This window comes from Antechinus flavipes, chromosome 2, assembly GCF_016432865.1.
Source record: "Antechinus flavipes isolate AdamAnt ecotype Samford, QLD, Australia chromosome 2, AdamAnt_v2, whole genome shotgun sequence".
NCBI classification, from domain to species: Eukaryota; Metazoa; Chordata; class Mammalia; order Dasyuromorphia; family Dasyuridae; genus Antechinus; species Antechinus flavipes.
In genome coordinates this window covers 303,294,484-303,305,847 of record NC_067399.1, presented here as the reverse complement: position 1 = coordinate 303,305,847, position 11,364 = coordinate 303,294,484, and the positions used below count along the sequence as shown (strand labels likewise).

The 11,364-nt window shown below is 33.4% G+C and overlaps 1 long non-coding RNA gene across 1 annotated transcript in view; it reads right to left on the bottom strand.

The window, feature by feature from the left end:
- Positions 1-474: 474 nt before the first annotated feature.
- Positions 475-11,364, bottom strand: part of LOC127546280 (uncharacterized) — a 32,198-nt gene continuing 21,308 nt past the window's right edge. Inside the window, exon 2 of the long non-coding RNA XR_007950023.1 lies at positions 475-601. This is a non-coding gene — a long non-coding RNA (uncharacterized LOC127546280). The remainder of the gene's footprint in view (positions 602-11,364) is intronic.

The window sequence follows — 11,364 nt, the reverse complement described above, 5'->3', positions numbered from 1 at the left end:
TGAAGGGAATTATAGATGTGAAATGGTTCATGCAACTTTCATATGAAATTATTGTATTGTGGTTTGGCTTGTTTTATTTTGTTGCAAACAATCTCTAATAAAGTGGTAGTAACATTTAAATGTAACATAAAAGTAAACACACTAATAAAACTTTCAAAAGTATATTTTAGCCTGAAGGAATAGGGAAAGAAAGGAAAATAACTATTTCAAACTTTGCTAATTTGTTTCATAAGGGAAAAGTATGTCTTTTGACAGTATTCTTTTCTTCATAACTCTTGGTCACCATTAAATGGGACCAGTGAAGATTTCTCAGAAGTCTATAGAGTACAACAGATCAGACTGTAGGCCTAAGTTTCAAGAAGTCACATGAACCTCAGGAAGTAGATAGCATTGTTGATCATTGGTCAATGATTATTTCCTTTTCAGTTCATCCAATGTAAAAATCAACAGAAAGAGTACAGAGTATGTACCCACCTCTTTTCTGGTATATAATCCATTCTCTGCTTCTGCCATGTGCCACACACCATGCTGGATTGTCCAGTTGATATGCTTGGACTGCTTCTAGCATTCTGTTCCACACACCATTAATCTTGTGGAAGCCCTAGACACAGGGAATCAATCAAAGAAATTCCTTGTATCATCTTAGGATAGGACTATCTTTAGATGAGAGATCCTTTCTACAAAATGTATGCTTTGTAATCTTATAAAATTGATTATATGATGGAGACAATGAAAAAGTAATCCTAATTAAACTCTTGTTACATATAAAAACCAGAATAAACTATTTCCAAATTTTTATTCCATAAGTCTTAAGATTAATGTAAAGATTAATGTCAATTCTATGAGTGGAGACAGAGTTAGTTAATTTTAAAGAATGTTTATTGGTGTGTCTCTTTATACCAATAACATATCTTCCCTCTGATTTCATATATTCAATCATTAAGGTAAATATAGATTTGCAGCATTGTGCTTGTGTTAATGATTTTTTAATATGAAATGCTTCTTTTCTTCTCTTCACCTAAATCCAAGTTTTCCTTTAAAAGTCTAAAAATCAAAAGATAATGGAAAGTAAAAAGAAAAACTTTAAATAATACATATAAACTTGAAAATATTATCCCCTCTAACCCTTAAAATGACCTTCAATTATCCCCATATGATTATTTTATAAATTAGGAAATTTGAGACTTTAACAAATGAAATAAATATCTCTCAGTTCCCAAAATAGTAAATGTCAGAGATAAAGTTCACTTTCAGGTCTCTTGTATTTTCAAATATCTTTATTACTCTTCTGTTGGGCCAATTCTGAATATGGTCTGAACCACACTAAAATATATTTGTTAAATAATTGACCAAATACAATTATTATAAACCATACATAATACTACATTTTAAAAATTACTCAATATCTGAATTTGGAACACAACATAGCATCTTCACCATTTTTAATGTGGTTCTTATTTGTTTGCTTTTTTTTTTCTTTTCCATTTTCTTCTCTTTTGATCTGATTTTTCTTCTGCAACATGATAAATATGGAAATATGTTTAGAAGAATTGTACATGTTTAACCAACATTGGATTACTTGCTGTCTAGGAGAGGGAGCATAAGTGAAGGTAGAAAGAAAAATTTAAAACACAAGGTTTTGCAAGGGTGAATATTGAAAACTATCTGTGCATGTATTTTGAAAAATAAAAAGCTATTATTATTTTTTAAAATCACAAAAGCAAATAAAAAATAAGTAAATAAAAATAAATGTATATGCAGCCCATACAGATTCTTATGCTTGGATTAGTAACCCTTATGTATATTTGATTTTGATACCACTGCTTTAGATCCTACCAAACAATGGATTAGGAATCATAAGAATTCATCTCTGGTTTCAGTTCTGCCACTAATTCATATTATGACAGTGAGCATGTTACTTCACCTGTTTGGGTAGTCTGTAAGTTATCTACAAGCTTTACTAAATTGTTAATGGAGTTCAAATCATGAGAAGTTTAAGGACTCCTAACTTGATCAACTCTTTTAGTTCTGTCTCCTTCTAATATATTTTTTTTTGCCATTATTTTATTCTATGTCATCTCTATAGTCAGTTGGTCAACAAATATTTAAATGCTTACTGAGAGCCAGAAAGTCAGGTTGAGTATAAACAAGGAAAACTATTTTTGAAAGCAGAAACAAAACCGGTAGTACTCTCTGTTCTATCTGCCCCAGAATGTTAATATTAAAAAATGTTATCTTTCTATTGTTACTAGATTTAGAGAAATTCTCACAATCTCTGAGCACCAAGTGAGAAGCTTAGTTTGATAAACTATTGTATGGTTTCCCTCCCTTACCTTCCCTTAAGCATCATATTTTTATTGCCAATTATTTAAATGCCAGTTTTCTTGGCTTTTTTCTCTTGGTGCTAATTTCAGGGTGGGGGGTGGTATGGTGTTTATTGCTATAGGGATAGCAGTTTACTGTGTCCTAAATTAAAAGAGATTGGTGATCACTCATTTTCATTAGATTAGCAAACTCTCTTACCATTTAAGGATAATTTGCCCTTTTTACAATTAATAAAGCCAAGCTTAAGAATGTTAAGAGAAGGAGGATTTCACATCAGTTTTAGGTTACAATATTGAATTGTATATGGTTGTGTCATTAATTTCATCTTGTTGCTGGGAATCTTAGCCCATTGAACATAGATACTTAGGACTCTGGCTTCGAAATTTGTATGATCTTGAGCAAACCAATTTTTAAATGTCAATAAATTGATTCTTTGGTTTTTCAAATAATAATGTGGGATAATGGTTAAAGTTCAGGCCCAGGAATAGAGAAAAATCCAGCTTCAAATCCTCTCTGACACATTTTTAACTACGTGATTATGAAAAGGTCACATAACTCTGAATTTTCAGATCTCTCTCTAAGACAGATGTCATCATAAAGAGATAGGTTGCTCTGACTTATTTTCTTTTGAAACAATGATGCTTAAACATTGGACTATTTGACAAATTTGGTTCCAGTATTATAGTAATATTGATGGAGGCATTCTATTGTAGACAGAGAAGTAGTTTTAGAGCAAAGAAGACCTGTAGAGGACTGAAGATATTGAGGAACTCTGAGAAAAGTATACTTGAAGCAAAGATATTTACAGCAGGGTGTTAATTCAGTGTGATTAATGAGATGATGGTTCTCTAGTACTCAGTATTTAGTATGATGATGTAATGGTTCTCTAGTTCACACATATTTAGTGTGCTGTAATGATGTAATCATACTGAGGTATTTAAGGGCTGAGAGGACTGGAAATAAAGACATTCCAATGTTGACCATCCTCCTAGTGGATCTCCTGCCTCCTGTACTCCTCCACTAAGATCAAGACAGGTCCAGAGAGCCTCCAGCCTTTATCTTAGCTGGACATTATGAAGCTCTGGTTCAAATTCTCCTCTTGTATGTTGGTCCTATGACCCTGTGGAAGTCATCAAAACTCTTAGCAGTAATGATGTTAATAGGCAACATTTATATGACTTTTTAACATTTGCAAAGTACTTTATAAATATTATTTTATCCTCTCCCAACTTATTACAATCCCAATTTTAAGTTGAGGAAACTGAGGTAGATAGAGATTAAATTACTTACCCAAATTTGAACTTGGATCTTCTTGAATCTAGATTCACCCTATCTATTGAGACACTTAGATGTAGTCTAAATATTTCCTGAGGACATGAAGTGCGAAGTAGGTAAGACCAACTTTGGTTAAGGGACTTTCTTCATCAAATAACACTTTATAATTGTACAATTAAATACCTGTCCAGTACCAATTGTTATTGAGAAGAGGGAACTATCTCCCATATTTTGTTTTCTGCCTCTTTATTCATTCTCCCTTTTTCAGTACAGTTTCCAAATCCCTTCTTTCCCTTTTTCATTTTTCTCTCCTATGCTTTAGGATTTCTCCTCCTACTTCTTTTTATTAATGACCTAACCCTTTTTATTTTTATCTTATCCTTTTCCTAATATCCTTCTGTCCTGTTCCCATCTTCCTTTAATGTTTTTCCATTCCTCATCATTTAACTTCACCTTTATTTCTCCTCTTGCACATTCATGACCTAATTCAGGTGAATGTTCCTCTCCAAATAGCTTTATATTAAAGAAAAAGGAAAAATCAACACACAGCTTGATTTAAGTATCTATTCATATTTACAAGCAAACCAATTAATTTTATTATGTAGAGTGAAGGAAGGAAAGGTTCTCCAAAATATGTTGCTGAGAATTCTGCCAAAAATATGGGATTTCTCACTTTATTAATTCCAATATCAGAGATTGAAGTACTATCTGACTACATAGCATATCTGTTCACAGAGTACACATATTTGTATCATATAAACATGTGTGTGCATGTATGTGTGTATATAGATAGATAGATAGTAGGTAGGATAGCTACAAGTCCAAGAATTTTGTCAAAATTCTCTTGAATTGTTTATATTCCTAAGAATCAGACCTGAGTCAGATGTCCATTCTGGCATGAATACAGCAGATGCCCATATTGACTTTCCTGGGTCAGGTAATTAGGCTTTCTAATTTGATCTTAATTAAATTACTGGCTACCTAAAGGCCTTGATCAGTTGGTTTTTGGCAGCTAGATGCCTGCTCTGAGAAATAACCCAAATTAGCCTTTGAAACCTTAACCTATTTAATTCTTTTTCTCCCACACCCCAGGAGGAGTACATTTGCATCAATGAACAGCCTAAATATACATCAGATATGTGGATTTCAAGCAGTTATTTCTCAATAGCCAAGTACAATTTTGAAGGGGGGGTGAGGGAAGTCCACAACATAGAAAGGATCTGTGGGACAATATTCATTTTCTACTTTCCATGTACCTTTACCTTTTGCCAGTGGTCAGTTTGATGGAGCGCCAGTATGATCAGTATCATTCATCCTTGAAAACTCTTCCCAGGTTCTATTATTTAACTAATAGCTCCTGTCTTTTCTTAATCTATTTTTCTTCCCTCCTCTAGCCCTCATTCCTCAGCATTTTGTCTTTCCTGTTTAATCTGTAAGCTACTCTAGAATCTTCCTGTTGTGGAAAATTTTGTCCTTCCAATTATCTACAGAAGGTTTTGCAATATACTTGAAATGCATTGACATAAAAAATATCTCTTACTCTGATGTTTATGCCACCAAAAAAGTAGAGAAACACTCATTTTTAAGATATATTCAGATGTTTGATGTGATGAAAAAAAAAATTCCCAATTCACTAGCCTTAATCATATAATTTTATTCAGAAATATTTAGTGACTTTCTTCCCTCCTCAGATTTTGTTTTACATATAGTCCATTGTCTGAATCCCCTTTAAACTTACTTCATAGTATTTTGTATCTCAAGTAGAAGCATATTCTCCTCCCCCCTGTAAGGCTATAAGTTTTTTGAAGGCAGGAAATGTGTGTTTTTTAGCTTTGCATCCTTGTATCAGTGTGACCTCATTTCATTGTTTTAGAGAAGCATCTTTCTAAAGCATAAGTTGGAGTAATAGATGATTTCTGAGGTCCTTTTAATTTTAGATCAACCCTAACTAGGCTCTAGCCATGGGATTCAGGCTCAAGATTAAAATCTAATGTTATACTAGGGGATCATAAAATATAATAAAAATGACATAAAAAGAATATGATTATTAAGCACTGACACTTCTTGCCTTCATTTTGTATTCAGACACCAGTCAGGAAGATGAAAGACATACTACAGGGCAGTAGAAATCCTGTCAAAATATTAAGAATGACAATTCTTCATCAATAGGGTTATATTGTCCTCTTGGTTAATCAAATAGGGCCTACTTTCCTCCTAAAGAAAACTATCCCAGAAAACATAAAATAAACATAATTTCTTACTCATCTTTCAACTCTGACTTTTTGTGATTTTGCTTGAAGATTTTGGATGAGCAGTATTGCAGACATAGTGTCTGCTCAGTCAATACTTTTGACTGACTGCCATCTATAGAATACCATTCTGATTTTTTAGCTTATTCTTTTTTTTAATGCTAAAATTTTTCTTCCTGAAGCTTCCATATATTCACCCTACCTTCCATTACTAGGAATAAGCAGAACAACTCTTTTTTTTCCTCTTTTATTATGACAAAAAAAAAAAAAAAAAAAGGAAAACCGTTATCATATCCCATAACTTTTTTTTTCCCCTTTGGTCCAAACAGTCTCATTCCTATTACAAAATGTTCCTATTGCAAAATTTCCATTCCATAGGAAAAATTATCTTATGAAGGTCATTGACACATATTTAAATTATAATCAATGTTTAGATAAGATGATCTTGGTCATAAATTGGTCAAAATTCAGAAGATATTAGGGAAATCCTTAGTTCCATATTTGATTAAGTGATGAATTTAGACTATTCAAAAATGTTAATGTTTTGCAGATAAGGTGTAAGGGGAATATTTTTTAAAAAAAATTTTATTGATCCAATCTTGGCTAGATGTTTTGACTAATATTTCTATAACTTGAATTTTCATGGTATTCTATCTTTCCAGCTTTGTCTCGTTATTTTGTACTCTGTATACTAGATTAAGATATTTGCAGATAGTGACCAATTCCTGTGCTTTCATACATCCATATCTTTAATCATACTGTTTTCTTTGTCTTGAATTTTTTTAATCTCTTAATTTTCCATGTACTCCTATACATGCCCAAGCTACTTTCTTCATGGATTCTTCCTTGATCTTTCTCATTTCTATCTTCCTCCCTTGAGCTTATGGAATACTTTGCACTTCTCAAATGCACATTGCTAAATTTTAGAACTATGTTGATGAAATAAGATCATTTCTGCCCTCTAGGAAATAGCATTCCAATAGGAGATAAAGGCAGATATACAAATCCCTTTAATTCAAGATACCATGGTAATTGCAAAGAGAGGTCCAAGCAAAATGATGATAGAAATGGAAGTAGATGCTCCCCATCCCAATTTTTGTATCTTTGGGCCACATATAAAGTAGGCAAAGTGAAACAATACCAACCCCTTCACATGCATACCCTCCTTTCTTCTCTCTCTCCCCTCAAATAAAATCATTGGAGTAAGTCTGCAATTCCAGTTTTTATTCCTAGATCAACACTAAATAGATAAATGCTGTGAAACTTAAAATTTCTGAGGCTTTTCTCCTCGTTTTTTTAAACAAGGGTCATGGAACCTCCATTACTTCAAATCATAGACTTGTGAGAATTTGATGAGATAATGCACTTGATAGCTCTTTAATGTGTAATGTTATATGGTTATATAGAACTTTTTTTTTTTTTTTTTCAGTTTGAAAGGGCCTCTCTGCTGATCACTTCATCAGAAAGTGTCAATTCACTCTGGAATCTCACTCTGCTTCTTAACAGGGCATGAGACCTAATGATAATGTCAGAGTGTTTCTGCTCCTTGAACAGTTATATGGTGGCCATTAATTCCTCTTGACATCTTCAGAAGTATCAAGTCATATGACTAGTACCAAAAGGAGGCTTGCATTTTATAACTTTCAGGGAAGAAAGATGGCTTCAATCAAAAGTACCTGTCATGTTCCTCTCTGTGTGAGCTTTCATTGTTTAGGAATTTATATTTGACTTGATGCAGTAATAAATTAGTCTGCATGCTTGTTAGATTCATATAAACTGTTGAGATCAATAAGCATTTGCCAAATGCCTATTCAAGTAAAAAAGTTAGAATCTTTGGTTTCAAGAAGTTTACATTCTACTGGAAAACTACCAAGGCTTCATAGCTTAATAAATGAAAGATTTATACAAAATAAATATACAGTGATTGACAGGAATCACTAACAATTGGGAAAATCAAGAAAAGCATTTTAAAATAGATGGAATTTGAACTGAACTTTGAGAGGTTCCAAGAAATAGAAGTGAAGAGAGAAATCAATCTAGGCATGGGGGTTGGGGGATGGGCAAAGGCACATATTGTAAGCAAGATTATATATATAATCTTGCCTACAGTATTTATTAGGTATGTAATTACAGAGAAGACACTTAACCTCTTTATCTCTTGGTTTTCATATCTTTCACTAGAGATAGTGTGACACAGTGAATTGAGAGCTAACCATAAATCCAGGAAGATATTTATTCAAGTACTCTCTCTGACACATACTGACTATGTGACCCTGAGATTCTAGAGTGAATTGGCACTTGCTGATGAACTGATCAACTCAAAACTTTTTTCAGACTGAAAAAAAAATTCTCATCCATTGTCAGCCTGTATCATAAGAGTGAGTGCCTGCATCCTAAAATTCCCTAAATTAATGAAATCATAACTCTTGGCCCCATTCTTTCTTTATCTATAAAATGCAGATAATATCTCTGGTATCTCCCTAAAGTGGTTATTGTACGATTCAAAAATTGGCCAAGCTATATGAAAAAACCATTGAGGCACAGATTCTAGATAATAGCATTTTATTAAAGATTACATGGCTCCTTCTAATGAAATAAATCTCAGATTTTCCTCATGATCTGAGAAGTCCCTGATCCTTGGGATCTTGTTTTTATATACAGGGTTTGACACTAGATTAGATAACTGATACTCTGGAAAGGCAACAAAAAATACAAAATCCTATTGGTAGATAGAGCTTGTTTTGAGAGCCAAAAATGATACATCAGCTAAAAAATAATAGTATATCATCAGGGTGGGTCATGGGTTGGACAAAGTTATGGGATATCTCTGCTGACTAATTGATCATAAAATGAATAAGCAAGAGTCATCTCTGATAACTATGATCATTAAATAGTCACCTGCTCATGTTGGACAAAAGAGAGAGTGATCTGAAGGTATAAAAATAAGTTTCAAGTGATTAAAGCATCACACTCACACTGGATTTTAACATGGAAACCAAGCAAAATAAGATGAAAATATCTTTGTCAGCATTCTTGTGGTTGTGCAAGTAAGCTTCATAACTGGTAAATAAGTGATTAATATTAGATTGAAGCCTAAGGCCTACTATAAAAACCTATCTTACCTAATTGTCTTTATATGATTTATGTAAAATATTAAACTGATTAATGCTTAATGGAATTGGGTAGGGGTCCAAATGAATCATTTCTCACATTATGCATCTCAAATGAAATAATGTATGAAAATTCTGCAAATTTTAAAGCACTACAAAACTGTCAGTAATTTATGATTACTATTCAAGAAATTTTTTTAAAATATTAGAATCATAGTCCAATGGGAACTGAAGACCAAAACTCTAGATCTGACTCTATTATTAATTGGCTGTGTGACCTTGATAAAAATGACAGCCTCCTTGGGCCTCATTTTTCTCAACCTAATGTGAGAGTATTGAACTAAGAGACCTCTAAGGCCCTATAAGTCTCTAATGTACTATGATATTTTCAGAGTAGTTTATTTTATAGTTCCCTTAAGCTCTGTGACACCAGGGCTGGTCCCTTATATTATGAAGCTTACTTGCTTTTATTTTATACTAAAGATGGTAAATTTCCTGGTTTAGAGAAGGAAGGAAATGTTGAGAACTTTAAGAACTCCCCAGACATATACATACATACACACACACAAAGACACACACATGTAAATGATCTTCTGATTCTTCTGGGCAAACAGCACAAGGGTAATTATTGTTCAAATGAATAGAGATGGGTGTGCTAAGGACCAATTTGCTGAAATACACAAATATTAAATACATTTGAGAATAAACTTTATTTATTAAGATTGTTTTATTTTCCATAAGCAAAATACCTAAATGACTGTCTTAAATTTCATGGAAGTTACTGTGGCATTTTGACAATCCTGCTCATTTGGTGTTAATCCCTTTATGAAATGTGGCCAAAATTCAGTGAAGATTAGATGCTTTAAAAATTTTTCTTGGTTAACATACTTTTTAATCTGTATGATTGCCATTTTTTAAAGTTACAATCATAAGGTTCAATTTTTATGGCTCTTCTAAATTTCAAAGTACAAAGGGTGAACTTTTCAAATATTCAGTAACCGATACCTGACATATTAACTGAGAAAAACTTGGAAGAAATTGGGAAAAAATGTAGTTTTATTCACTAGTAAAAGGAAACAAAAGCAATGATTAAGTAAACAAAGCCTCTCATTGATATAACAATTCCTGTATGTATGGGGTGTGTGTGTGTGTGTGTGTGTGTGTGTGTGTGTTGTGTGTGTGTGTGTGTTGTGTGTGTGTGTGTGTGTGTGTGTGTGTGTGTGTGTAAGAGAGAGGGAGAGAGAGAGAGAGAGAGAAAGAGAGAGAGAGAGAAAGAAAGAGAGAGAGACATGGACCCTTATGGAATTTGCTTTCCCCTAGCCTACATTTATAATTCAAGAAAATTCTAAAGTTCAATTAAAGTTAGGGTACATACATAGAATGGAAGGGGGTCCCACAGGTAGTAAGATGTGACTAGAGCCTTGTTTTTGTGTACCTAGAAAGGAAGCAGAATAGACTTCTCTAGCCTCCTTTTCTCCCACTTTTTTCCAAAGGAGACTGTCATTTCTGCAAGAGGGGAAATAAGAGATTGGGGCCAGAGGTCACTGTTTTTATCAAAGAAAGGAGGAGGAAAAGGTTAGTACTATATATACCTGCTCCTTTAAATATTGTTAGTCCAGGGAAAGTGATTATGTGCCATCTAACTTATGATGATGGCTATTTTGGAAGCAAAGCCCTATATACAATTCTTGATTTCTCCCATCTGAATCTGATAAATATACATAGCAAATAGTTAAAAACAAAAGAAGAAGAAAGAAAGCCTATTTATCCAAATCACAGCAAAACATGAGAAGGGTGACATAAGAAAATATATATCAGACAATGTCAGAGTGAAGAACCTTTTTTTTTTTTAATTGGGAGTGACATAACACAATTCAACCAAGAGAATGTCTTAGTTACCACCCAATGAGAAACTCCCAGCAGAGTCCAATATAGCAAGCAGAGAATAAAGATATGTTCTAGACTGTCAGATCCTAGCAACTATTCCCAGAATTATTTTCTTCAGCAATGTAAATCCTCTTCCCTATTAACTTTCAAAGCTGCAAGCCAGCAACACCTAACGTGACTCTATGATCAAACTTGAAACTTGACCAGTCCCAGATAGAACTGGTCCTAAAGTGCTCCAAAGGAACACTCCCATTTCAAGGGTCTCCCTGGAGATTGGATCTGAAGAGTCTTAAAGGAGCAACTGGCAAAGATTAGAGCTTACTTGTCTCTCATCAACTCCGTCCAGCCCCTCGTATGAGGCAGGGCATTCTTCTCAACCAACAAGAAGGGAATCCTATTCCACTGATAGACAGATATACATAAACATAATACATTGATATATGATATACATATTTCAGAAATATTTCAGAGGGATCGCAGTAATGAACTCGGAGGACACACACACACACACACACACA